The 25,171-nt window shown below is 42.7% G+C and overlaps 1 long non-coding RNA gene across 1 annotated transcript in view; it reads left to right on the forward strand.

Annotated features, from left to right (window-relative positions):
* LOC126078143 (uncharacterized) overlaps positions 1-25,171 on the forward strand; it is a 75,467-nt gene that overhangs the window by 14,389 nt on the left and 35,907 nt on the right. The window contains exon 2 of the long non-coding RNA XR_007517972.1: positions 16,601-16,726. This is a non-coding gene — a long non-coding RNA (uncharacterized LOC126078143). The remainder of the gene's footprint in view (positions 1-16,600; positions 16,727-25,171) is intronic.

The following is a 25,171-nucleotide window of genomic DNA, read 5'->3' on the forward strand; positions in this document are numbered from 1 at the left end:
CTAGGGACCCATTCTATGAACGTGGCATGGGGAGTGCTTCAGGCCCCTAAAAGAACTGCAGCTGTAGGTTTGGTGTCATCTAACATGGCGCCCAGGCGATGGTGGGGAGGTGCAGTGAGAAGCTGGGGGCTAGATGAGCCTGAGGCAGTGCTCCTGATTCCCCAAGCCTTTGAATGGGGTGCAAGGGAATGAGACTTTCACAGGAAGTGGAAAGGTATTTGTGGACTTTTTGGGGGTGCAGGCGGACCAGCAGAGGCCTTGGGGCAACACAGGTGGGGATTCCAAGACCAAGATAAAACCAAAAACCTGTTGCTGTCAAGTTGATTCTGACTCATAGCAACCCCACAGGACAGAATAGAACTATACCACAGAATTGCCAAGGAGAGGCTGGTGGATTTGAACTGCCAACATTTTTTTTGGTTAGCAGCCGAGCTCTTAACCACTGGGCCACCAGCGCTTCACAAGACCAAGACACCATGTGCCAATTTGAGGTGTCAGCAGATCACTCCAAAAGACAAGAAGGGATCAGGCACATCTCAGCTGTCACTGGTCCAGGGAGGGACCAGTCTAGTCCCTCTGCAGCAGATACCAGCGTGGGTTCAGAGGACACAGCATAGACTGTCCCTCCACCCACAGGGTCTGCTAGGCCATACCCATTGCTATCGAGTCGATTTCGACTCATAACGACCCTATAGGACAGAGTAGAACTGCTCCGTAGGCTTTCCAAGGTTATAATCTTTATGGGGAAACCCTGGTGGCGTAGTGGTTAAGTGCTACGGCTGCTAACCCAAGGGCTGGCAGCTTGAATCTGCCAGGTACTCCTTGGAAACTTTATGGGGCAGTTCTACTCTGTCCTATAGGGTCGCTATGAGTCGGAATCGACTTGACGGCACTGACTTTGGTTTTTGGTTTAATCTTTACGAAGGAGCTCTGGTGGCTCAGTGGTAAAGAGCTTGGCTGCTAACCAAAAGGTCAGCAGTTTGAATCCACCAGCTGCTCATTGGAAACCCTATGGGGCAGTTCCATTCTGTCCTATAGGGCCACTATGAGTTGGAATCCAGGCAACCAGTTGTTTTTTTTTTTTTAATCTTTACAGAAGGAGACTGCCACATCTTTCTTCCATAGAGTAGCTGATGGGTTCAAACTGCTGACCTTCAGTTAGCAGCGAGCGCTTAATCACTGCACCATCATGGTTCCTGTGGTAAGCTATACATATCCATTAACCCCAGATGCCCTCGTGGAGAAAAGCAGGGAGAAGAAGTATGAAAGACCTAAAGGGACTCATCATTTGTCTAAATCCATAGCCCATTGCTATCGAGTTGATTCCAACTCATAACAACCCTGTAGGATAGAGTAGAACTGCCCCAAAGGGCTTCTAAGGCTGTAATCTTTACCGAAGCAGACTGTTGCATCTTTCTCCCACAGGGCAGCTGGTGGGTTCGAACTGCCAACCTTTTGGTTAGCAGCCACCAGGGGTCCTTGCATTTGTCTAAAGGAACTGTTTAAATTACTGAACTAGGAAAAAACTGAACTAAGATGTAGGTGTTTTTCCTCCCTGGGATAGATGGGGGCTCTTGAGAAAAAGCACACCACTTGAAAGAAAAATGATAAACTATATCTGGTGGTGCAGTGGTTAAGAGCTCAGCTGCTGTCCAAAAGGTTGGCAGTTCAAATGCACCAGCCACTCCTTGGAAACCCTATGGGGCAGTTCTACTCTGTCCTATAGGGTTGCTATGAGTCCAAATCAACTGGATGGCAATAGGTTTCTTTTTTTACATTTTCTTGAGAAGGCTGGGTGGTGCAGGTAGTTTGCAATCAGCTGCTAACCTGAAGGCTGGTGGTTCAAACCTATTCAGAGCCTTGGGAGAAGGGTCTGGGATCTGCTTCTGTAAAGGTTACAGCCAAGAAAATGCTATGGAGCAGTTCTACTCTGTCACATGGGGTCACCATGATTTGAAATCAACTCGACTGCAGTGGGTTTATATTTTCTTGAGCTTGTTCAAATCACTTAGAAAACATTAAAAAAAACAAATTCAAAGAACATTTTTAGCTATAAATAATCTACTCTCATTCATCCAGTCATTAAAGAAGAGAAACATCTTCACTTATGTAAAAATGACCTCCTACTCTAACTTCACAAGACGGAAAGAGAATCAAGATCAACAGTCCAAGGCTGATTCCTATGAGGCTGAGATCAGACATGCTTCCACCCTCCAACCTTTTTACCAATTCTGACACCAACTGTCCTTCCCACAGCACTCTTTACTTCTCTGCTGGGCTCCATAATTCATTGCAGTGGCCACACAGAACTTGTAGACCATACTCACAATTATGCAGTTTGTTAGGGAAGTAACAGGTTACAGTTCAGTGTGGAATGGTCAGGATACAGTTCTTTGATCAGGACAGCCTCTTCTTAGCTGTGCCATAGGCAAGCCTCTCCCTAGCCCTCGGTCCCTTGGCCCCTTGGCCTGGCCTCTGCCCTGCTCAGGCAAGTATTACGAAGCTCTTTTAGCTCTGCCAATAAGTGCCTGGAGGTACCCCACTCAGCCAGCAAGGCTTGGCCCGAAGGCGCTTAGCTCTCTCGTTCTTTGGGCCGGGAAGCCCAATGTGCTGTCTCCTGCCAGTCTCCTGGTTCTGCTACCTCTGCTACCACCATCTCTCAGCCACTACTTCTCACTGTCTGCAGTGTCATAGCTTTTCCTCTCTGTCCTCGTTCTGCTGCTTCTAGTGCCTCTCTCTGTCTTCCGTATTACAGCTCCTCTCTCTCTCTGTTTCTGTCTTTAAGCCTAGTGGGATGGCAAAACTGATGAACCCCCTTGTTTTAGGGTTCCACATACCTTATTTGCATGGTTGTACCCTCACAAGGGTGCCATGCACCTTATTTGCATTATTAGCAAGCTGTCCAATCCCCTTACGGGCCACAGGCATCTCATTTGCATAGCCCCACCCAGTCATTTGGTAGGAGTTACGAAGACTACGGCTAGAAGGGCTGTATTATGTAATTCACTGCACCACAACTTGTTAAACCCAGATATATTCAAAAGCAAAAAAGCAAAGCAAAACAAAACAAACCCCAAAAACTATTTCTTTAGCATCTTATAATTGGAAGTACTTTACTAGGTTAGTTAACACAACTTATTCCATGTTAATGAAGCATACCATATTTTAATTTCAATCTTACACAACTGACTAGTTTTAGCCTCTCATTCATTAAAAGTGAAGGCTAGTCTTTTCACACTAAAAAAATGGCACCTAAATTAATTTTAGGAATACTTTCCTACGATGATATTTGAAACTCTTCTTTTGTTCTCTATAATGCATGGTTTTCTTTTATATGTTAAATTAAAAAATAAAGATGAGGCATTTCCTCATGGATATTTCTAACCAAGGATATTAACCCACTGCCTCGAGTCGATTCTGACTCATTATCTGAATGAAAATGAGATGAATGAGGCCAGTCTTGGGTTAGACCACCTTTCTCTTTGTCACCAGCGAGGGCTTTCCCCTCCTCATTGTAAGTAGGACAGTTGGTGCCTTAGCCCTTTGCCTCCTTCAAGCTGAATTGTGCAGAACAAAACCACCGCCTCTACCTGGAAACATGGTGCCTGTCCACTGCATGCTCCCAACTGTGCACATTTCCATTTGGCTTCCATGAAAATTTTTGCCAACAGTTTAACAGTTGCAGCCGGTGAAACACGATTTCCTAATGTTTGCGACTTCTATTTACAGCCATTTAATTTGTCACAGGCCCCTTCTGACAAGTAGCAGGATTTGGGCCAAACACCATCTGAACACCTGAAAAGAGACATTTCTAAGCACTTGATCCTTCTCCACAGATTACCCAGCCCACCTCAGACCAAATAGCTAGAGAGATGGACTTGGCTGTGACCTGAGGACTTTTCTGGTAGTCACAGTTTGAGTATAGAGTTGTCTGTCACAGTATGTGGATTCAGCACAAAGTTCCCCTGGAGATATGCAAATGCCAAGGAGGAACGTGTATTTGGACTGAGCATGTCAAGTCAATGAAGATGGCTTGAGGAGTATTTGAAGGATTAGCAGGGCAGTGAAGCTGGGCTGGGTCTGAGCAGGGGGCAGGAAAGCAAGTCACCGGTGGCTCAGAGAGGTACCTGGGCTTCTTTTCTTGTGTTCCTCCATGAAAATGTCCGTGGTAGCGGTTAAGGATTCCAAAATGCAAACCCATGATGACAATTAAACTGTGCCACTTTTTGGAAGACCTCCTTTTTCTTTTTATTTCCAAAATAAAGCTGCTGCTTCATGAAATAAAAATGTCATTTCTGGTCATGGTCAAAATTCAAGGAATATACAAAGAAATGGGAATCCTAGATGGTACCAACAGTCAACATGGTTGGCTGCTAACTGAAAGGTTATAGGTTGAGTCCACCCAAAAAAGTCAGAAAAAAGACCTAGTGATCTCCTTCCCAAAATCAGTCATTGAAAACCCTGTGGAGTGTAGTTCTACTCTGACACACATGCGGTTGCCACGAGTCGGAGTTGACCTGACAGCAACTAGGACAAAGAAAAACAGTAAAGAGTCACTTTCACTTCCACGTCTGCTCCCCAATTCCCACTCTAAAGAATTACCATTTTCTTATATAGATATAGAGAGATTCCATATATAAATGTCTTCTGACATGTTATTTTGACCCCAGCAAAAGCAAAACAAGATTTACAACCCAGTAAAAGACCATCTTTGTTGTTCCCAGGGAGAAAGAAGTGGTCATTATATGTATCACATGGGATCACAAGGCTCTCTCTGAGATTTTCTGAGGCAGGTAGAATTCCCTTCAGAGCATTGAGTACCCCACTTTTTATCCATGAGTTAGAAGACACACTGATTGCTTAATTTAGGCACAATAAAATCAAATCTCATTCAGAGTATTTGCAATTCGAAATTGCAGGGCACAAATGAGTCAATTATTTTGCCAGCTGCATTTCCATGGAGTCTGTCTTTGGTGTACAAATGCAAGTCAATCATTTAGCCATGTTGATAACTATATCAGTAATGTAACAATGCCCACTGTGCTTTTAGGTAAGTGCCAAGTATGTCAACCACGGTACGGCATGCCTTATGCATATTCCTTATAGCCCTCAAAGCACCTCCATAATATAGTCAATTATGGATTGAATTGTGTCTCCTAAAGACATGTCGAATTCCTAACCCCAGGTATCTGTGAATGTGACAGATCGAAGATAGAGTCTTTGAAGATGTTATCAGTTAACAGGAAGTCATAGTGGAGTAGGGTAAGTCCTAATCCAGTATGGCTGGTGCCCCTACAAAAGAGGAGAAGAGACAGAGGGGCAGACAGAGGAAGGACCTTAGTTTCCTAGTGCTGCCACAACAAAATATACAAGTGGGTGGCTTTAAAGAACAGAAATGTATTGTCTCACAGTTCTAGAGGCTAGAAGTCCAAATCAAGGCATCAGTTTCAAGGGAGGGTCCTTTCTTGTCACTAACAGAGGAGTTCCTTGGCATTCCTTTCCTGGGTGTGTGTCTCTGTGTCTATTTTGCTCCTTTTATAATCTCAGAAGAGATTAGGTTTAGGATCCACTCTATCTCAGTAAGGCTTCACTGACATAACAAAAGAAAATCCCCATTTCCAAACAGGGTTGTATTTCCAGGTACAGGGATTAGGATTTGAATCCATAGCAGATAGTCATGTGAAGATGTATCTGCAAGCCAAGGAATGCCTGAGGCTACCAGAAACTGGGAAAGACAAGAAAGGATCTTCCCCTAGAGACTTTGGAGGAAGCATGGCCTGGCAGACTTGTTGATTTGGACTTCTAGCCTCCTGAACTGTGAGACAATAAATTTCTGTTTTAATAAGCCACCCAGTTTGTAATATTGTGTTACAGCAGTCTTAGGAAATGAATAGCCATAGACATTATTACTCCAGTGTGATGGTGGTGTTGTTGTTAGGTGCCCTTAAGTTGGTTCTGACTCACAGCAACCCTATTTACAACAGAATGAAACCCTGCTTGGTTCTGCGCCATCTTCACAATTATTGCTGTGTTTGTGCCTATTGTTACAGCAACGGTGTCAATTCATCTCATCGAGGGTCTTCCTCTTTTTCACTGACCCTCTATCTTACCAAGCATGATGTCCTTCTTCAGGGACTGGTCCCTCCTGATAATATCTCCAAAGTACATGAGACAAAGTCTCATCATCCTTGCGTCTAAGGAGTATTCTGGCTGTATTTCTTCCAAAACACATTTGTTTGTTCTTCTGACAGTCCCTGGTATATTCAATATTCTTCACAAACACCATAATTCAAAGGCATCAGTTCTTCTTCGGTCTTCTTATTCGTTGTCCAGCTTTCAAATGCACTCCAGTGTAATACTGAAAATGCTTAGCAAATAGTATGGCTTTAGTAATGAAGATGGGGCAGGATCGGGCAATGTTCCATTCTGTTATACGTAAGATTGCCATGAGTTGAAGGCAACCAACAACAAAAACAACATGGCTTGAACAATGACCAGTTAGAATGGGCACCAGCTATAAACAACTAGTGTGGCTATTACTCCAATGAATGCTGACTGAATAATACCATTGCTCAGATGAAGAAGGAGAGGCTTGAAGTCAGGTGAATTCCACAACTCACACAGCTGGTAAATGGAGGAGCAGGACCTGGAAACCATGTCTGTCTGACTCAAAACCCTCTGCTGACTTATCAGAAGCTGTCTGTCAGAGGTCCCTTATTTCTCTGATTCAGTGAGCCTCTGACCAGGTTCTATCATCCCCATGACTGAATGACAGTGCCTGCCATGGAAGAGCTTAACCTCAATTCAAGGTCAGTTTACCCTCTGGCTCCTCTCTGAACTATGACCCAGACCCTGGTGGCAGGGGTCTTCCTCATTGCCCACCCTGGCTCTTGTCTGACAATGGCAGGCTGTCTTTTCCCAACTATATGAGTCTCTGGGTGTCCTTGCCTCCTTCCATGAATTTGACCCCCACTGTCTGTCTAGATGAGTGTGTGTGCCAATTCCTGCTTATCTTGCTGATTATATGTTTGTCTTTGGTCCCTTATCTGAATCTGTCTAGAAGCTCAGACTCCAGTCTAATTATCCGTCAAGAAGTATACCAAACCAAAACCAAATCTGTTGCAGTCCAGTCGATTCTGACTCATAGCGACCCTATAGGACAGGGTAGAACTGCCACATAGGGTTTCGGAGGAGTGCCTGGTGGATTCAAACTGCTGACCTTTTGGTTAGCAACTGTTAGCTCTTAACCACTATCCCGCCAGGGTTTTCGGGTGATTTTGTTTTTAATAAGTATACAAATACCAAAATACAATGCTTCCTGAACATTCTGTTTCTAGGTCAAATCCTTTATCTGAGCTACTCCTACCTCAGCTGCTTACATTTTCTTTCATGAACTGGTTGCCATTAAGTCAACTCTGACACATGCCAACTCCATGTGTGTCAGAATAAAACTGTGCTCCACAGGGTTTTTGATGACTGATTTTTTGGAAGTAGATCACCTGGATTTTCTACCCAGGCATCTTTGTGTGGACTCGAACTTCCAGCCTTTTGGTTAGTAGCTGAGTGTATTAATTGTTTGCACTGCCCAGAGACTCCCATAGGACTTTACCCCTTCCCAGTAAAGTCCTCTTCCTACTCCAAGTGCTCCTCATTCTCTCCCCCTTTCTTTTCATTGTTCTTGCTTTCATGTTCCCCCTTTTTCTCTTCTGTTTTCTTTCTACTTTAAGTCTGTGGTAGCACATAACCGAGTGAGCAGCTTCCACTCTTGATATTTAGGGCTTAAAAATACCTTTGCCTCCTAGGCTATCAGGAACACAGTACACCCCTGAGAGATTGTACTAAGTTGAATAGTGTCTTCCCAAAATTCATGTCCTTCCCTGAATCTCAGAATGTGACTTTATTTGGAAATTGGGTCATTGCAGGTGTAATTAGCTAAGATAAGGTTGTCATGGATTGAATTGTGTTCCCCCAAAATACCTGTCAACTTGGCTAGGTCATGATTCCCAGTAATGTATGATTGTCTACCATTTTATCATCCGATGTGATTTCCCTATGTGTTGTAAATCCTATCACTATGATGTAATAAAATGGATTAGTAGCAGTTATACTGATGAGATCTATAAGATTAGTGTCTTAGGCCAATCCCTTTTGAGATAAAAAAGAGAGAAGCGAGCAAAGAGATGGGGGACTTCATACTACCAAGAAAGCAGTGCCAGGAGCAGAGCATGTCCTTTGGACTTGAGGTTCCTATGCTGAGATGCTCCCAGACCAAGGGAAGACTGATGCCAAGGACCTTCCTCCAGAGCCAACAGAGAAAAAAAGCCTATCCCTGGAGCCAGCACCCTGAATTTGGACTTCTAGCCTACTGGACTGTGAAGGAATGAACTTCTGTTTGATAAAGCCATCCACTTGTGGTATTTCTGTTATAGTAGCACTAGATAACTAAAGGTCAACCTGGAGCAGTATGGGCCCATAATCCAATATGACAAACGTCCTGATAAGAAGAGACAGAGACACAGTGAGAACTCTATGTAATGCGGAGGCAGCGATTGGATTGATACCTCTACAAGCCAAGTAATGCCAAGGATTACCGGCAACAGCAGAAGCTAAGGGAAAGGTTTGGAGTAGATTCTCCCTTAGAGCCTCAGAAAGAGCTGGCCCTGACAACAGCTTGATTTTGAACTTCTAGCCTCCAGAACTGTGAAAGAATACACTTCTGCTGTTTTAAGCCATGCAGTTCCTTGTAATTTGTTACAGCAGCCCAAGGAAACTAATACTGACTTTATTTGAATTTCTCCATACGTTAGTCAGTGATATCTACAAGCAACCCAGGAATCAAGCAAAGTTTAGGACACCTTCACTAAAAATTAAAAGGCATCCTTGCTCATCCTATCATTACCAAACTTTTCCCCAAATGCTACCATCTCCAGAGGAAAAAGGAAATGCTCTGTTATTGGTGAATTTGCTATCACATTCAAACATTACCTGGATGCCTCCTCCATTTCTTCTTTGAACAAAGTCCCATTGTGCATAGTATTCTTTGGTCCTATATCCTGCTGTGCTCATTATTACTAGCATAAATATTTGTGGTACATCCAGATCTTTGCTGTGAGGATAAATCCAAAGCAGACCTAGTACTCTGACAAGTGAAAGGCCATTTTTAGCTGCCTTTTGTTTAATAAACACTACATGTTGTGTTCTCTTTTCTGGGTTAGGTGTGACATGAAAATTCCAGGCGCTGCTTGACGAGACCACATATGATAAACTGCCTTTTGATGACGATTCCAGGGAAAATATCCTTGCTGGAAAGTATCCCACAGTCTAAGGTCCTGATCACTTTTCTTTTTGCACCATAAATGAAATGACAGTAAAGACATTGCCCTTTCCATATGGGAAGACTGCTGGAATGTTTCTTGGAAATGTAAGCAATCCCAGTACCTGGAAGGATGATGTTCACAGGTCAAAACACCTCCCCCTCCCCCCAGTTGGTCATGCTTGGCATCCTCCTGCCTGAGAGCTACTCTGGTTGGGGGGTGGGATGGGGAAGGGGGACATTGACCATATTCGCACTGCAGGAGTCAACACCCAGAGATCAAGGCTGGACAAGGCACTATAAATCCTGAACTAGAACCTTGGAAATGGTTCCAGGCTGGACAAGAGCTCGCGTTCATTCATTGGTTGGTTCACTCAATGAATATTTCCTGAGCGTCTCCTCAGTGCCAGACACTATGCTGGGTGAGTGTCCAGTATGAAGGAAACAGACCTGAGCTGACATTCCCCAGGATGAGATGGCCCTTGGCTTCTTGCTGTAGGTTGCTGCCCCGGGCATGGATGGGCTATGGTATGCCCTCTCAGGTAGTGGGAAAGTGAGTTTCTCCTGCAATACCCAGTCCTCAGGCCCCAGGGAGCCTCCCTGCTGCACCTGAACCACTGCAGGTAAACCTCTATTTTCAAAACCTGCTCTTAATGTGTCAAAGACAGGGGTGGATTGTGCAATAAACAAGTGAAACTGGTCACTACAGATTAAGAAGTAACCACAAGTAAGCCCGTACTTACTTTCCTCACTGGGTCCCATCTGTGAGGGACTGTAAATTTGAAAAGAGGCTTTGATTCTGTAGGAAGGTGCTGTGGGGTTGGGACAGAGACAGATGCCAGCCATATCTAGAAGCAGAATCTTTGATGTGGTGAAAAAATGTTCACTACAGATGATCTAGTAAGCAAGGTAAACACTGTGCTTACCTTGCCTATTAGATAATCCACCCCTGGTTGAAGACTTGACTTTTTCCGGTTGGGGATTTTTTTCCCCGACTTGACAAAGATTAAGAACAGGAGCTTGACGAGCAGTACCCATTCCTCATGTTAAAGGAAAGACTGCCTGGGGTCTGTGCTTCAGAGATCATTTTCAAAAGTGTTTAATCTCATTAGGAGAGATTTCTGTGGCTGCTGCCAGGGCCTCTGAACCCCCAGCAAGTAAATGCAGATGGCATTTCTGCCAGTTAATGCTATCTTGAATAAATGCAAAAGGGTTACCATCTTTCCCACCAGTCTCCCCCATCCCCAAAAAATAATCTTTCCTGCAGCTTATCTTCTTTGGTTTCAGGAGATATAGGTTCCCCATTAAGTCTTTATTCCTTTTGAACTTAATGCCATTTGCCTTCAGCAAGGAGTTGTCCCGCTCTTGCTTTTGAAAGGAATTGTGTGGAAGTTCTAAAAGCCAGCAGTTCCGGGCCTTGCTAAAAAACAAAAAAAAACTTCTAGTCACTTATTCAGTGGCCAACTTTCTGCCTCTTCCTTTAGCACTACCATTTATTTGCTATAAAATAATTAGAATTTTGAAAGACAGAAGGGCTGCGTCCCAGAAAGAGGATGGTTAATGACTTCTCTTGTTCTGGTGACTACAATGCAGAAACTTCCTTTTTCTGAGCAGTACCTAGAGAAAAACATAATTCATCCTTTTTTGTATTATACCAATTTGTAGACAATAAGGAATGGGGTGGGCTGCTAATCTACTGGGTCCCATGAAAATCCCAGCCTATCTATCACTCAGCAAATTCCCTTTAGTCTGCGCACTAAGAAGTGACAAACAGTGCTAACAGCCTGCAGTCACCTCTGATGGGACCTCCTGGGTCATGGGGAGCTTTGAGACTGCATGTCACCCAGGAGGAGTAAGTATGGCCCCGGGTATAACTCATTGCCCAGAGTCTCCCTTAGCCTAATAGGTTAGCTCCTTTCAGATCTGACCTATTATTTAATTGGAGAAGACTTCATCAGGGAGCCACCTGGCTCTACTGGGGGAATTTCTTGTTGTTGTTAGCTGCCTCCAAGTTCACTCAGACTCATGAAAACTTTATGTGTAGCAAAATGAAATGTTGCTCAGTCCCGCATCATTCTCAAGATTGCTACCATATCAAGCGGCCATCTAAGATGCATCAATTGGTTGCAATCCACCTGGAGCAAAGGAGAATGAAGTACTCCAAAGACACAAGGTAATTATGAGCCCAAGAGACAGAAACGGCCACATAAATCAGAGACTACATCAGCCTGAGACCAGAAGAACTAGATGGTGCCTGGTGACAACCGATGACTGCCCTGACAGGGAACACAACAGAGAATCCCTGATGGAGCAGGAGAACAGTGGGATGCAGTCCTCAAATTATCGTAAAAAGAACAGACTTAATGGTCTAACTGAGACTAGAAGGACCCCAGAGGTCATGGTCCCCAGACCTTCTGTTAGCCCAACACAGGAACCATTTCCAAAGCCAATTCTTCAGACAAGGATTAGACTGGACTATAAGACAGAAAATGATACTGGTGAAGAGTGAGCTTCTCGGCTTAAGTTTACACGTGAGACTATGTGGCAGCTCCTGTCTGGAGGGGGGATGAGAAGGCAGAGAAGCACAGAAGCTGGCTCAATGGACACGGGGACTACATGGTGGAGAGAAGGAGTGTGCTGTCTCATGAGGGCGAGAGCAACTATGAATGAGTACATAGCAAGGTGTATATAAATTTTTGTATTAGAGACTGACTTGATTTGTTAACTTTCACTTAAAGCACACACAAAAAAAGAATTTCACCTGGAAAAAAAAAAAAAAAGAATGGGGCAATGACCCAGCAATTCCTTCATACCCAAAAGACTTGAAAGCAGGGACTCAAACAGATACTCGTACACCAATGTTCATTGTAGCATTATTCACAATGACCAAAAGGTGGAAACAACCTAAATGTCTATCAAAAGATGAATGGATAAACAAAATGTGGTGTATGCATACAATGGCATATTATTGACCATAAAGAGAAATGAAGCCCTGATGCATGTTATGACATGGATGAACCTTGAAAATATTATGCTGAGTGAAATAAGTCAGTCACAAAAAGACAATATTGTATGTTCTCACTTATATGAAATAGGCAAATGCATAGAGACCAAAGAATATTAGTGATTACTAGGGGCTAGAGGGAGGGTGAAATAGGGAGTTATTGCTTAAGGGGCACTGAGTCTCTGTTATGGGTGATGAAAAAATTTGGGACTAGATAGTGGTGATGGTTGTACAACATGGTGAATGTAACTATTGTCACTGGATTGAACATGTAAAAATGGTTGAAATGGCAAATGTTTTGTTATATATATTTCACCACAATAAAAATTATTAAAAAAAAAAAAAATTCCTAGCATGTTCAAGGCCATCATTGGCTGATATTGTGCCAATCCATCTCACCAAGGGTCTCCCTCACCTTCGATGTCCCTCTACTTCATCAAACACGATATCCTCCTCTAGGGATTGATTCCTCCTGATGATGTGTCCAAAATACAAGGGAGTCAGACAATGCTCTATTGTGATGCATAAGATTTTCATTGGCTAATTTTTGGAAGTATGTAGCCACCCTTTTTTTCCATGCTGTCTTAGCCTGGAAGCTCTGCTAAACCTGTCCACCATGGGTGATCCTGCTGGTATTTGAAATACTGACGGCACAGCTTCCAGCATGACAGCAACATGCAAGCCAAGAGAGTATGAAATACTAACTGGCGGGTAGTAGGTAGGAATAATCTCTTAGAGGTCCACAACTGTGTTCTATCTGTCATGGACTGAACGGCATCCCCCAAAATATGTGTCAACTTCATTAGGCCATGATTCCCAGTATTGTGTGGCTGTCTTCCATTTTGTGATGTGTTGTAAATCCTAGCCTCTATGCCTATGGTTATAATCCCATTTGTGAATGGGTTGTGTTTGTTGAGGTTTGCTGAGGTTAGATTATGTTAATGAGGATTAGATTATGTTTGTTAAGTCATCACCCTCTACATCCTTGCTTGAGTCACACCTTTAATCTTATGAGAGATAAAAGGAGAGAAAGGAGCAGAGAGGAGAGGGACGTGCCTACCTCCAAGAAAGAAGAGCTGGGAGTGGAGCACGTCTTTTGGACCCAGAGTCCCTGTGCTGAGAACCTCCTAGACCCAGGGGAAGATTGATGCGAAGACACATGTAGATCTCCAAGGAGCACCAGGCCCACAGATGTTGAAAGGAGATAAGGATCTTCCCCCAGAGCCGGCAGACAAAGAAAGCCTTCTCCTAGAGCTGGTGCCCTGAGTTTGGACTTCTAGCCTCATAAACCGTAAGGGAATAAATTTGTTTGTTAAACACCCGTTTGTGATATTTCTGTCATAGCAGCACTGTATAACTGACACACCATCTAAACCTCAATTCCACAGGCTTCAGGTATGAGGCAGGATTTGAGTGTCCAGCAGGGTGGGCCATGGCCTAATGGAGCCTACTAGCCTTCATTAAAGGCATCAAAGGCACACAAAAGGCTTTTACTATTGATTGTAGCAAGCACCCCATTGAAAACTGGCCATTTAAAAGCCCCTTAAAGGGAGCCATTTTACCAAGTTCTGGAAAGAAAACCTTTGAGTCTAGTTCCCTCTTGAAGTCGCTGGCCAATTGGTGTCTACAGAAAAATTCTTTACCACTATACAATTCAAAGTTCTCCATTTCCAAATTCACATGATCATATTGCTATACCTTAAGGTGATTTAAGGTTTAATTCATTAAAAATGTTACTTCATTTTATTGCCCGACACTGAAAATAAACTTTTAGAAATCATATCACTATACCAAAAGATTGAGTTTTTAGTAGGAAGACATTTCTTATAGGTCTCATAGGTTGTTGTCTGCATAAAATTTTGTGACTCCTTTCTTGAAGGTTTTTATTGCATTAACTAAGAAATAGCTTTCTTTTTCATCACCCAAGGAAGGGTTAAGAAGTGTGTTTAAGGAGAAATAAGAAATGTTTTCTTAAGCGTTATATCTTTAAGGAAACCCTGGTGGTGTAGTGGTTAAAGGCTATGTCTGCTATTGAAAAAGTCAGCAGTTCAAATCCACCAGGTGGGGCAGTTCTACTCTGTCCTACAGGGTTGCTATAGGGTTGCTATGAGTCAGAATTGACTCAAAGGCAATGGGTTTTGGTATGCATATATCTTTAATGGTACAGATAAGTTATGTGCTCCTGGTTACAAAGGCTCCAACCTGGAAATTTGGTCTTGCACTGCTTCCTTGGTCCTGGTGAGAGTTGTTGGGGTGTAGGGAGGAGAGGTGATGAGAGAGGAGCAGAGAGGTGATAAAGCCTGGTTCCAGGCACAGGGCAATCCAGGCACAAGACAGTCAAATGCAAACTAGACTGCTGATAAGTCTATTTAGCTTATCTGTGTGACTTTGCCCCTGACTCAGATAGCTGATCATGCTTAATGCGTGGCTATGACTATTGTCTTCCTGAATGAAGGCCAATCACATAGACAAATATTTATCGTACTCTTGCTGTGTGGCACAGTGGTTAAGTGCTTGGCTGCTAACTGAAAGGTCAGCGGTTCAAACCTACCAGCCACTCTGCAGGAGAAAGATGTGGCAGCCTGCTTCTCTAAAGACTACAGCCTTGGAAACCCTATGGATCAGTTCTACTTTGTCCTATAATGTCACTGTGAGTTGGAATCTACTGGATGACAACGGGTTTCTTGCTGTTTGAAAGCCATGTAGTAAGTACTAAGCTTTTTAGGGGAGTAAAACGGAATATAAGGCACAGTTTTTGTCCCCTTAAAGCCTTTGATTTAGCAAGAGTGAAACTAAACACTGTTAAAGACAGTTGTGAAGATGTCACCGGTAGCAGTTCAGGGTGTGATTTTGACGCTTGTCCCCTGCAGCACCCCTCCTTGGGTTTTCTGTCTAGGGAGCTACATGCGCTCAAATGAATGGGGATGATGTGCCAGTTTATTAGCGTCTGGGCAAGACACAATGTACAAAGGACCCTTGCCCCTCAACACAGAGCTTCTCCCAAAGGTCGTGCTTGCGCTCTCAGAAGACTACGTGAGGATTCCCTCACCTGCCTCGCTACCCCCAACTAAGAGACTGGGTCCACAAAGAAGATTCCAGATCATCTCCCAACCAGGTACAGGACCAGGAAGTCTGCATACAGCCTAGTTCGGAAGACAGAGGACACTGGAAGAGGGACGTTGAAGAAATGAATTTTGAGTGATGAATGGATGGATTCCATTAGGTGTGTAAAGTATAAACTGACAAATTCTTATTCTGTGTCGGGGAAAAGGTGGTGGTATTGTTTGTTAGACTAAAACATAAAGAATTAGACGTATACTTCTGCTGCACTTAAAAAAATTCATAGCTACTCATAAGGAAATGATTATTTTAATAAACTATTTTCTCTTAAGCCATAAAAAATTCTTTCTTTTAAACATCTATTTTTCTAAAACTCTAAGAGGTTAATGTTAAATCTGTACATTATCCAGGGTGACAAAATAGGTGTTACTATTATTAAAAAAAAATATCTTTGGATAAACTTTATTTTCTCTTACCTAAGGAAACGGCTATTCCCAATGGAATGAATACTTATAGTTTGGAATACAAAGTACTAAGGTCTTAATATGCAAGTAGGAAAAAACAAAACAAAACTGAAGACATTAAGAAACATTGTTCCGTTATGCAAATGTAGAATAAAAAACTCCAGAGAAAAGCTCTCGGACTGTTTTTGTTTTAAAAATTGGCCACCTACTGGTTATCCTTTTTGTATAACAGAACGCAAGGAAATTGATTTATTGAAACGACTCTTAAAAAATAATGACAAGAAATCGATCATCAGCCTGCCATGTCTAGCTATTTAATTTAGTCTATGCATGACTACCCATTTTGAAGGAAAGGAATAAAAAAGGAAAATTCAGTTTTGTATTAAGATGATTCGTATCAGAAATCATGACTTCTTTTCAAGGCTGTTGTTATGGATTGAATTATGTCCCCTGTGATGGTGAAGGTTGCGTGTCAACTTGGCTAGGCCATGATTCTCAGTGGTTTGACAGTTGTATGATGTTGTGATCACTTCCATGATGAGATTTGTTATAATGTGATCACCTCCATGATGGGATCCGCTGTGAGCAGACAATCATTTGAAAGGGGGTTTCCTTGGGTATGTGGCAAGGCTTGTGGACTTTTACTGTTCTGGATCCTGCAGCTGGCTCCTGTTCATCTGACCTCCAGTTCTTGGGATTTGAGCTAATGGTTTACTTGTGGTCTTCCCTGCTGATCTTGGGATTCATTGATCTTCACAGTTTGTGAGGAAGAGCCCTGCTCTCTGACCTGCTGATCTTCGGTTCACCAACCCCTTTGCCTATGTGAATCAGGAGAAGCCTCTATCCTGACCCACGGACTTGGGATATTACAGCCTCTACAACCACGTAAGCCATTTCCTTGATATAAATCTCTCTCTGCATATAGATTTATACGCTTTACTGGTTTTGCTTCTCTAGAGAACCCAGCCTAAGACATCTCCCAAAAATATGTGTTGTAAATCCTAACCTCTATGCCTGTGGTTATAATCCCACTTGGGAATGGGTTATCTTTGTTATGTTAATGAGGCAGAATTAGTGGTGGGTTTATCTTGAGTCAATCTCTTTTGAGATGTAAAAGAGATTAAGAGAAAGGAGCAGAAGAAAGATGGGGTAAGATAGATGCCAAGACACATGGAGATCTCCAAGGAACCAGGAAGCAGAAGCTAAAGAGACAAGGACCTTCCTCCAGAGCTGACAGAGAAAGCTTTCCTCTAGAGCTGGCACCCTGAATTCAAACTTCTAGCCTCCTAAACTGTGAGAAAATAAACTTCTGTTTGTTAAAGCCATCCATTTGTGGTATTTCTGTTATAGCAGCACTAGAAAACTAAGACAGAGGGTAAATACTTGTTACCTGTTGCCACTGAGTTGATTCAAAGTCATAGCGACCATATAGGATAGAGTAGAGCTGCCCCATAGGGTTTCCAAAGAGCAGCTAGTGGATTTGAACTGCTGACCTTTTGGTTAGAAGCCGTAGCTCACTGTAGCTCTTAACCACTGCACCACCAGGGCTCCAAATACTTGTTAGATATTGCTGAATTACTCTATTGTACTCCCACCTGGAATGTATGAGAGCCTGTTTCTTCACAGCCTTGCCAAAAGAGCAATCTGGTGGGTTAAAAAAGGGCATTTCAGTGTGGTTTTCCTTTGCATTTTTCATATGATGGTTGAGACTGATATCCATATTTACTGATGACTCATGATTTCCTTGTTTGAAGTACATTTTCTTGGCCTCATCAGAGTGATAGTTAAAATCTGTCAACTATGAAAATTTGGCTGTCCACAAGTATGTTTGATTTTCCCATGTTTTGCATTTTACAGTAGGGATCTGGTCATCTTTACTGACAGTTATAATAAAGGTATATCTTTTAATCATAATTATTTCATAATACCAATACCAAAACCTGATTGCCGTTGAGTCAATTTCGACTCACGGTGACCCCATATATTACAGAGTAGAATTGAATCCATAGGGTTTTCTTGGCTGTAATCTTAACAAAGGCAGATTGCCAGGCCTTTCTTTTGCAGAGCTGCTGGGAGGCTTCGAACCTCCAACCTTTCAGTTAGTAACCAAAAAAACCAAACCCGATGCTGTCGAGTCCGAGGCGTGCAAACCATTTTTGTTACCCAATGACCTCACAAGTATCAAGGGGACTATAATTTGTTTATTTCCAAATCAGTTTGCTTTTGTTTTCCTAGATTACTTGAATAAAGAATTATCTTTCACTGAACCAAACAAAAAAAAAACAAACCCATTGCTGTCGAGTCCATTCCAACTCATAGCAACCCTATAGGACAGAGTAGAACTGCCCCATACGGTTTCCAAGGAGAGCCTGGTGGATTTGAACTGCTGACCTTTTGGTTAGCAGCCGTAGCTCTTAACCACTACCCCACCAGGGTTTCCTATCCTTCACTGGTGGATGGTAATTCTGGCTGGCAAAATGACCAGTCTTGTGAAGAAACTGCATTTTTCATTAAATAAAAACAAAACGTCTCTTTATAACCATTGAGTTATTTCATTACATGTCAGGTGCTTGTTGCCAGACTCATTTGGAATGTCTCAGAAAATAATAAGCTCTAGTATCTCCTCGTGAAAAAACCAACAAAAGAACTTCCTCTGAATATCATCTTTCATTAGACATGTCAAGTGAGTGTGTCCTTTTGAAACTAAGGTTTCTTTAAAGCGTAAACAAAAGCATATATGTTCTGATTTATTTAGGCTTAATGCATCGAGATTGTGAGACTTATGCCACATTACATGCATTTTTCCTTAGCAAGAAGTGAGGTAAACACTTTTCTCTCAAAGGACCTTGTTAAGCATTGGGGTCTCATCTGCATATCTACCTAAGGGACTCTGGGGTGTCAAAGTAGGACAGCAGACATTCTCCTTACAAGAGATACCCTGTTGTTGTGTACTGTCGAGTCAATTCCGACTCTTAGCGACCCTTTAGGACAGGGTAGAACTGCCCCATAGGGTTTCTTAGGCTGTAATCTTTATGGAAGCAGACTGCCACTTCTTTCTTCTCCAGAGCTGCTGGTGGATTTGGTTAGCAGTTGAGCACTTAAAAACCTGTGCCACCAGGGCTCCTTAAGGTCACCCTAGATCTCCTGAAAGGAACAGTGACAAAGGACTGATGACCAGGCCTGAGAGACCCTGGCATTAACACAACTAATGCAAACCAGAAACAGAGCCTGCCCTAACTTGTAAATGGACCATCTTGGTGTTTGCTTGGGAACTAGAAGCTAGGAGGATGTCAGATAACAGGCTTCAGGGTTTGGAATGGTGATTAAACGTTCTGGAATGTGATTAATTGTGAGCAGGGACAGAGGTACTCTTGACGGTTACCAGCCACTTAAGATCGCTCCCTAGCATTTTAAACAGGAGGAAGTATAAACTAAAGGTCAGACCCCTTTCACAAGCCTAAAACGTAAGCTGAAATTCTCTGAGAGGTCACACAGTTTAAGACTAGGAAACAACAACAATAATTGTAATCACTGAGAAAACAGCCCCCCTTTACACACACACACCTCTGAGATACACTGCGTAGGTCACAGAAGCAAGGGGGTAGTGAAGCTGACCACTGGGGCCAAGGTGGGACCACCCTGGGCTCTGAGGCCAATTTTCTGCGGGTCTCTGAACATGTCACTGAATATCATCAGGCCTCAGTTTCCTCATTGGCAAAACTGACATCGTAATTCCTGATCTACTTATTTCGAGAGGATATCTTGCAGCTAAAATGTAGACAAACTGAGGGACTAAATAAATTCGGGGGGAGGGAAAACCCAAACAAAACAAATAAACCAACCAACCAACAAACAAAAACAGCCAACCAAGAATCAACAGTGATTACTTCTGGGTATGACTATTAGAGGTAACGTTTATTTTCTTCTTTGTGTCTTTCTAAATTTTCTCACAATTATTTCCACTTAAAACCAGTTGCCAGGGAGTCAACTCTGACTCATGGCAACTGCATGTGTGTCAGAGCAGAACTGTGCTCCATAGGGTATTCAATGACTGGTTTTCCAAAAGTAGACAGGCCTTTCTTCTGAGGCCCCTCTGGGTGGACTCGAACCTCAGCAGCTGAGCCCGTTAACCATTTGCACCACCCAGGAACTACCTCTAGTTAATATGTTTTATATTTATAATCAGAAACCAAAAACCCATTGTCGTGGAGTTTGACTCCTAGTGACCCTATAGAACAGAGCAGAACTGCCCCATACGGTTTCCAAGAAGCACCTGGTGGATTCAAACCGCTGACCTTTTGGTTAGCAGCCCTAGCTCTTAACCACTATGCTACCAGGGTTTCCATAATCAGAAAGCAATCTTTAAAAGGAAAAAGCACCTGTGAGGTTAAAATAACTGGTAGGAAACTACGTTGAAAAAAAAATTGTTAAAGGGTAAGAGGTATCGTTTTTCCCTGAAATAAATCAGTATCAACAATGGGTTAGTAAGACAAAGTGAAATTCAAACCTGCTCTGTCATGAACGGAAAAACAGGTCCCACCTGATTTGTGTAGCTAATTGTGTTGTCTGAGGTATTTGGCTCAAGTCCCACTTTTATAACATTAAAGCAGCGCGGGAGTGGTGCAGCCTCCAGCCGCCTCAGGGGCTGCGAGAAGGCCTTTGCCTCATTTGTACTGAAAGAAAAACAAAGTGAGGGGTGAGCACTAAATTGTTTTCGATTCCTAACAGCAACATGTAATATAAACCCAGAAGAACAAGGGAATATAGGACAGTATCTGTCCCAGCTTTCCTAAAAGGAGGGATACGCACTGTTCCTCTTCATTTACTAATGCAATTTTAAAAACATAACGCTAGTGTGCTCTTTTCGTGCCAGGAACTAAATCCGCTCGCCATTTTAGAAGCACGTGTTCGTCTTAGCACTTTGGAACAAAGAACAGGTTTGTTTGGTTCTAACTTGCAGTAAAAAAAACCTTCCATAAATGGTCGGCTTTGTGCCGTCAAGTTTCTCCGCGTCATTTCAGTTGGACATGCAGTTCTTTCTCATTTTGGAATCCAAACTGTCCTGTGGGGTGGCTCTGGGCAATTTAACAGCAGTGATATTTCATGATAGGAATGGTTGGTTCTCCACGCTAGGTAATGTGATCCTAAAATAGATTAAAGAATGAAACCTAAGCCCTAAAGCTCTGGCCCCTGGTTTATATAACGCACAAACCCGGTTAATAAAGTTCATTGATTTCTAAGCAATTAGCTGCATTGCAAAGTCCAGCAAAAGCACAGTATTTAAAGATTTAAAATCATTTTTAAATGTGCGGGGGGCGGGGGCAACTGAAAGTGATCTCTATGGTTATTTTTAATAATAAGAAAGATAAAGTGGTTCATGTTCACCAACGTGGACCTTGTATTAACCGTAGTTCTGTTTACACAATTAGTGCACTGTGTGGGGTGGATTTAGAACATTAAAGTGTGTTCCAGGGGGATTTTCACAGAAAAGCCTGGAGCTTCCCAATAATCCTTCAAAATGGCTCGTGTCGCTTGAAAACCAAACCCGTTGCAACTCAGTTGATTCCAATGCATGGCAACCACGTGTGTGACAGTGTAGAACTGCTCCATGGGCTGTTCTTGGCTGTAATCTTTACAGAAGCAGATTGCCAGGCCTTTCTTTGACAGCATCACTGGGTGGGTTCAAACTGCCAGCCTTTAGTTGAGTAGATGCGCACAAACGGTTTGCATTACCCAGGGAGCTTGGTCACTTGAATGGAACCCAGAAATACAAGCCCACTTGGTGAGGGAGTAGAGAAACAGCAAAGTGAGAATAGCGAGGTATGCAGTGTGAAGCGGCACATCAAACCAGTTCATTCCGTTCAAACCCCTGCTGAGAATTTGCATTTCCACCCCAGATACACAGATCAGAATCTACAATTTAACAAGATCTCCAGGTGATTCTTATGTATAATAAATTTTGAGAACCACTGCTCTACTAGTAAGGAGCCCTGGTGGTAGAATGGTTAAAGTGATCAACTGCTAACTGAAAGGTTGGTGACTAGAACCCACCAGCCACTCTGCAGGAGAAAGATGTGGCAGTCTGCTTCAGTAGATTTACAGCCTTGGAAAACTTATGGGGTCACTAGGAGTCAGAACTGACTCCACAGCAGTGGGTTTGGTTGGGCTCTGCTAGTGGTTCTCAGAATTACGCCCTAACCAGTATTAGCATCACCTGAGAACTTGCTGGAAATGCATATTCTCAGCAGGTGTTCGAACCTGAATGAATTGGTTGGAACCCCTGGTGTGAAGTAAAAGGAAGCAGAGAGTCTGGCACCTCAAAAACAAAAAAACCCATTGCCATTGAGTCGAGTCCTACCCTTAGCAACCCTGTCAAAACCAAACCCGCTGCCGTTGAGTCGATTCCTACCCTTAGCAACCCTGTAGGACAGAGTAAAACTGCCTCATATGGTTTCTAAGGAGCAGCTGGTGGATTCGAACTGCTGACCTTTTGGTTAGCAGCCAGATGCTTAACCACTGCACCACCAGGGCTCTGGTATCTGGCACCGAAGACTCCATTAAAACAGAGTTTCCAAGGAGAGGGGTTAACAGCTGATTTGTTGAACTGAATCATGCTTAACTGTTAATACAACAGTTTTGTGGGTGAAAATTTAATTCCAAAAGCCTATCAATGGCAAGTGGTTATAAATATATGAAATATTTATTATCATCATGGTGATAATACTCAAAGATCCAGTAAGTCATTTAAATTTCTGTATCTGTTAGGATTATTATTATTATTATTGGTAAAAGGAACCTAATTCGAACTAGCTCAAATCATTAAAAGGGGGTGGGGGGGGGACAATCTTGAAGTAACTGACAGCATAGATTGAATATTTTTATACCCCAGATCAACTGTTTATAGCAATTTAGACAAAATCTGCTCCTAGACTATCCAAATGCTAAGAATTTGGTTGAGCCCTTCATAGTTTCCTATCATAGATTTATTATGAGGAAATTTCTTTCTATAATTCCCTTTTGGGGGGAAAAAAATCTACTACTATACTGCTATTAGAGAATTCCTAAAAATGCCCACCTGAGTGAAGCAGTTCGTCCTGATCTGTAAGAAGAAATTTGCTGGTGGCATCTGTAAGAATATCCTTGGAGGAAACTGAGTCTGGAACACAGGAAAATTGATGATGGTAATTCTGTGGGAAACCAGGCTATTCTGCCCTCTCCTTTATCTCATATGCAAAGCCCAGCTTGAAAATATTCAGTGCAATCAAAGTACAAATTAGCCATCTGAGAAGAGTCTTGAAGTTTGTTGGATTCTCAAACGACTGGAATTCCATGAGCAAGGAGGAAAAAAGGAGAGATTAATAACTAAAGTGGAAATAAAATACAGTGAATCATGGGGCATACAAAAAAGATTTGGTTTTGTGGAACACTAAAGTAAATATACAAGGAGTCCTTTACTGGTGAAATTGTTAAGTACTGGGCTCCTAACTGAAAGGTTTGTGGTTCTAACTCGCTCAGTGGCTCCACGGAAGAAAGGCCTGGCCATCTGCTTCTGTAACAATTACAGCCAAGAGAACGCTATGGAGCTCGGTTCTGCTCTGTGGCGCACGTGAATGCCATGAGTTGGAAGCAACTCTACAGCAATGGGTTTCTTAGGGCATTTCCTTAAAATAAATATATAGGTAAAGAATCTTTGCTGACACATATAAAGTACATCTTTATTTTAAACCATTAGATTTAAGCAAATTTCAAAGAAGAAATGAAAGGAGGAAGAATCTTGGGCTGGCAGAGCTCAGAAGGATCTCTGCAATCATCTTACCAACCTTGTCATTTTACAGATGGAGACGGTGAAGCCCAAAAGAATGTAAGAATGTTCTGAAGACACTGAAGAACCTAAGTGACTTGGCCCAGTTTACCCATGCTTACACGACAGAGCCTGGCCATGAGTTCCCAGCTGAGTCTCCCATGCCTCACTTCTCTTGAAATATAATACACCGAATAAGCCATCAGTTCATAGAACTCCTGTGATTAGAAGGAAGGACTGAAGGAAGGAAAGAAGAGGAGAAGGGAGATACTTGATCAAGGAGGAAGCCATCCTTCCTGTGGTCTGGCCTAAAATCCCTTACGTAAATTTTTTCTTAAAGTTGAAGCTTCTCTTCATCTCCCCTCTTACTCTTCATTGTTAATGTCATTGTTGTTAGGTGCTATCGAGTTGGTTCCAACTCATAGCAACCCTGTGTACAACGGAACGAAACACTGCCCAGAACTGCGCCATCTTCACAATCATTGTCATTCTTGAGCCCATCATTGTAGCTGCTGTGTCAATCCATCTCCTGGAGGATCTTCCTCTTTTTCGCTGACCCTATACTTTACCAAGCATGATGTCCTTCTCCAGTGACTGATCCCTCCTGGTAACATGTCCAAAGTATGTGAAACATAGTCTCACCATCCTTGTTTCGAAGGAGCTTCTGGTTGTAGTTCTTCCAAGACAGATTTGTTCATTCTTTTGGCAGTCCATGGTGTATTCAGTATTCTTTGCCAACACCACAATTCAAAGGCATCATTTCTTCTTCGGTCTTCCTTATTTATTGTCCAGCTTTCACATGCATATGAGGAGATTGAAAACATGGCTTGGGTCAGGGGCACCTTAGTCTTCAGGGTGACATCTTTGCTTTTCAACACTTTAAAGAAGTCCTTTGCAGCAGATTTGCCCAGTGCAACATGTCTTTTGATGTCTTGACTGCTGCTTCCATGGCTGTTGATCGTGGATCCAAGTAAAATGGAATCCTTGACAACTTCAATCTTTTTTCCGTTTATCTTGATGTTGCTCACTGGTCTAGTTGTGAGGATTTTTGTTTTCTTTATGTTGAGGTGTAATCCATACTGAAGGCTGTGGTCTTTGATCTTCATCAGTAAGTGCTTCAAGTCCTCTTCGCTTTCAGCAAGCAAGGTTGTGTCATCTACATAATGCAGGTTGTTAATGAGTCTTCCTCCAATCTTGATGCCCCGTTCTTCTTCATAGAGTCCAGCTTCTCGTATTATTTGCTAAGCATACAGATGGAATTATATCCACTAATATCAATAAGTAGGTCCCTGGGTAGCACGAAAGGTTAAGTGCTCAACTACTAACTGAAAGGTTGGCTGTTCAAACTCACCCCATGGTGCCAGGTGTGGTTCAAACCCACCCACTGGTACCAGGGGTGGACTAACCAGTAAGCATCGCATGCACCAGCTTATAGTAAGCAAGGTACGTACGGGCTTAATTGTCTTTAGTTACTAATCTGCAGTGCACAATTTCACATGGGTTTCAGGATAGATGTGGTTTCATCAAAG

This window comes from Elephas maximus, chromosome 6 (assembly GCF_024166365.1).
Source record: "Elephas maximus indicus isolate mEleMax1 chromosome 6, mEleMax1 primary haplotype, whole genome shotgun sequence".
Taxonomy (NCBI): Eukaryota; Metazoa; Chordata; class Mammalia; order Proboscidea; family Elephantidae; genus Elephas; species Elephas maximus.